Here is a 3726-nt window from a genome sequence, read left to right on the forward strand (position 1 = left end):
CGGTGGCCAGGGGCTGAGGGGGAGGGGTGAGGATGGGCGTGGGTCTCTTTCGGGGCGACGAGACCGTGCTGGCGTTGGTGGGGGGGCGATTGAACAGCTCTGCGAACACGCTAAAGACCACCGAGCTGTGCACCTGAACGGACGGATCCGACAGTGTGTCAGTGACAGCGCAATACAGCTGTTATTTAAAAATTACCCTCGCGCCTCGCGCTCACCCGACCACAGTCCCCGAGACCGTGAGTCCTCCGCCCACAGCGCAGGCCCGCGGGGCCGGCCCGGACTGTCCGGTGCCGGCACCTGGCGTCATCTTTCGCCCGACGCCCACGCGAGCGGCCAGATGCAGAAGACCCCGGTGCCCACCCCGGGGCCAGTCGCAGAGCGAACCTGAAGCAGGAAGGGACTTGAGCTTCTGCTCTGCTATAAAACACTTTGCTCCTGTAGGGGCAAAGTGACAGCGTGCCTCGGGCTCCAGGCAAAGGACGGGAGGCACGTAGGGCCCCATTCTTTCTGGAGCTGGGGACCACCAGATCTTTCGAAAGCAATGACCGTGCCCCCTCTCATCGGGCCAGCAGCAAGACATGGCAGAGTGCCCCAGAATTACACCTCTGGCCCACTGCACCCTGGGAGTGGGGGTGCCGGACGGGAAGCCCAGCTGCTCCAGTTCCCGCCAGCGTTCCCGCCAGTGCTGTCCCGGGCGCCTTGGGCCATCGTGGCACGCGTGCCCTTTCTCGTGGTTCTTGCAATCTCTTGATTTAAATGTCTAAAGAATGTTAAAGACAAGAAGGTAAACCAGGCCGAGCTGAGAACCAGAGCCCCTGTCACCCGGCCTGGACGCACGGCGTGTCCAGACCAGGGACGCACCCCAGGCTGGGCCGTGGGACGGAGCACACGTGCAGGGGGGGCTGGTGGGAAGAGAGGGGAGCTCTTGCGGCCGTGAGCATGCACGCGCATCTCGACGCCGACGGGACCACCGGCCCCCCGCTATCACCCCGGTTCCTACTTTAGAGAAAGATGACCTTCTGGTGGCCCGTGAGGACAACCTGTGGACAATGGGCCACCTTCCCCTTGCCACACTGGTCCGAGTAAGGCAGCCCGAGGACGAAGTTCCCCCAAGAGTGAAGGCCGAGCATGGCTGCAGAGGCACAAAGGGTCTCTGTCCACCTGTGCCCTCCCCAGGAAGCTGCCGGCAGGTTCCAATGAAGCCCTTCACCCCTGAAGAGCAGCAGTGTGGAACTCTGCAGCCTGGGTGCTCACCCCACACTGCCTGGATTCCGCAAGGCGGCGGGCAGGGGTTAGGTGTCGCCTGGGAGGCCCCTCCCCAGTGGCCCGGCTCCTGGGCTGCGGGTCCTGTGCCGGGAGGCCTTGGCAGTGGGCCTGGCGCTGGGGTCTGCTCCCTGCGGCCAGCACCCCCACACGAGTAGATGCTCGGTGAGCAGGGGCTTTCTCTCTTTTTTCCAGGGAGGAAAAGGGAATCCCGAGGCGGCCCCTGGCTTCGTAACAGGTTACTGGTCTTTGTTTACCAGGCCACGCGGCGGCCCTGCCTCTCCTGTAGCCTGCTTTCTCTCTGCGTGCCAGTTCCTGTCCAGGGAGGGACAAAGGGGGACTGCGGACAGGATTAGCTTCCCCCGCGCCCGGCGGTTCCTGCGGCCCCAGCTGCTCCACAGGCCCCTGCCAAGGGCAGCCCGTCTCAGCTCCCATGTTTACTTAGGGCAGAACTCGGCCCGGACAGGACGCACAGGACGGTGTCCTCTGTTTATTTTCAAGGCCAACCCGTTCCCGTCCCGTCGGGCCGGCAGGCCGGGCTGCGGGGTCAGCGGCAGACAATGGAGAGGTGCCCGCGCGTCGATGCGATTTCAGGCCTTTGTCGCGGGAGCCTCGTGCCGATGGGTTAATGGGGCAGAAGAGATCGGTGAAGGGCGACAGAAGTGGTCTTTGAAAGAGGGTGTCAGTACAGGGCAGCGAGACAAAGGCCAAAACACACACGGGCGGAGAGGGACAGATGGGGACGGGCGAGGGAAAACAATTAGGCCGCGAGCGCGGGGGCGGGGCGCGGCTCCATCATTCTCCAGTTAACCAGGCCGCGGCGCCGCCCCACGCCCGGGGCTGGCGGGGCCCGGAGCGGCCGGAGCGGCCGGAGCGGGGCCCGGACGCGCGCGGCCTCTGCTGCGCCCCGCCCTCCGCCCGCGCCTGGGGGCGGAGGGGGGACGCCCGGCTGGGGGAACGAGCCCTCCGCATAGGTAACCGCGGAGCCGAATCCCGTCGGCCGGGCAGGGCGAGCCCCCAGTTTCCTGCGGGATGGCCTGGGGACACTTCGCGGCGGCGGTGGAACCCCTCCCGCGGCCGCCGCTCCCTCCGGTCGGGGCCGCTCAGCCCGGGCCGGCCCGGCGACGGTCAGCAAGTGTGCGGCCCGGGGCGCCGGCCGGGCCGAGATCCCCGCCAGGCGGCGCTGCTTCCCTCCCGGGCTTCGGCCGCGCTCTGCAAACCGATGCTGTTTAATTAACGTGCAAATTGAGTAGATTAAATGACTCTAAATAATTAGCCACAGATCCTATAAACAGGATAACATATTTAATTAAGCAGCGATATAGATTTTGGAAACTGTTAATGTATTTTTAGAACGGCTGCTTAGATCTTACACTTTTCCCCCCTAACTTCAAACATGTAACTACAGCCCTCGGTACGTGGATAAATATCTGGAAACAAGATCACGCCTGTTAACTTCGACTAATAGAAATGTTGGCTTAACAGGGACTCATGCGGCCCTGGCGCTGGCGCGGCTTGGAGGCCCGATGGCCCGAGCTGGGGGGCCGCTTCTGTTTAGCTCTGTTGTGATGGGGGCGTGTGCACGTGTGCGCCCGCGGTCTTTGACAGAGGGGGTGACATGATGCGGCGGGTGAGGGGGGTACGGAGAAGGTAAGTGAAAATACAACCCAGTTTCATTATATCAATCACATTTAATTGGCAATTTGTACAAGCAGTGACCAGGCTGGCTTTAGGTAAGACTATTAGGCGGCAGGCGGGTGTGCCACTAAAATTCTTGGTTAGTTAATTAGTGTCTGAACTGCGGAGGGGAAGGATCCTCAGATTTACTCTCTACAAAGAGAGAGCAGCCCAGACAATTCATTAGGCAGGCGGCTTGTAAATTAGAGCTAAGTTAACCTGATTTCCCTTAATTAAAACATCTTTTCTCGTTTACGATGTGGATATAAGTAGATCTCCAGGGTTTTGAATTTTCTGCAACAGCAGATGGTCAGCTAGAAGCAGATAATAGTTAACGCTTTCTCTCTACCAGATCGCAACTCCGTGAGCCGCTGGCCCATCTGAGGATTAAAAGGAGAGATAACAAAGAGCGTTAACCCTTCGAGTCCTGGCTCCGAGGAGGTGCCGAGGGAGGGGCCGCCCCGGCCTAGGGGACCTGGAGGGCACTGTGGCCAGGACACCAGGAATCCTGGGCGGGAGGGGACACGGGGATGGCGGAGGGAGTGGCCGTGGGCTGCCTGCCGGGGAAGGCGGTATTGGGAGGGAGGGGCACCGTTCGCAGTGCTGCCTGGTGGGCAGGGAGCAAGGAGGGGCCACCTCCAGACCTCCCTTCACAGGGCCTGGCCGCTGCCTCATCACCTGGCCATCTCCCCACCACAGCTCGAGTCCCCACGCTTTCTGCCTCGGGTCCAAGGCCCAGTGTCGGAGCCCCACGTGGGTTCAGAGGGTCAGCCTGGGCCCGGTGGA

The sequence above is a fragment of the Pteropus medius genome, unplaced genomic scaffold (assembly GCF_902729225.1).
Source record: "Pteropus medius unplaced genomic scaffold, Ma_sr-lr_union100, whole genome shotgun sequence".
NCBI lineage: Eukaryota > Metazoa > Chordata > Mammalia > Chiroptera > Pteropodidae > Pteropus > Pteropus medius.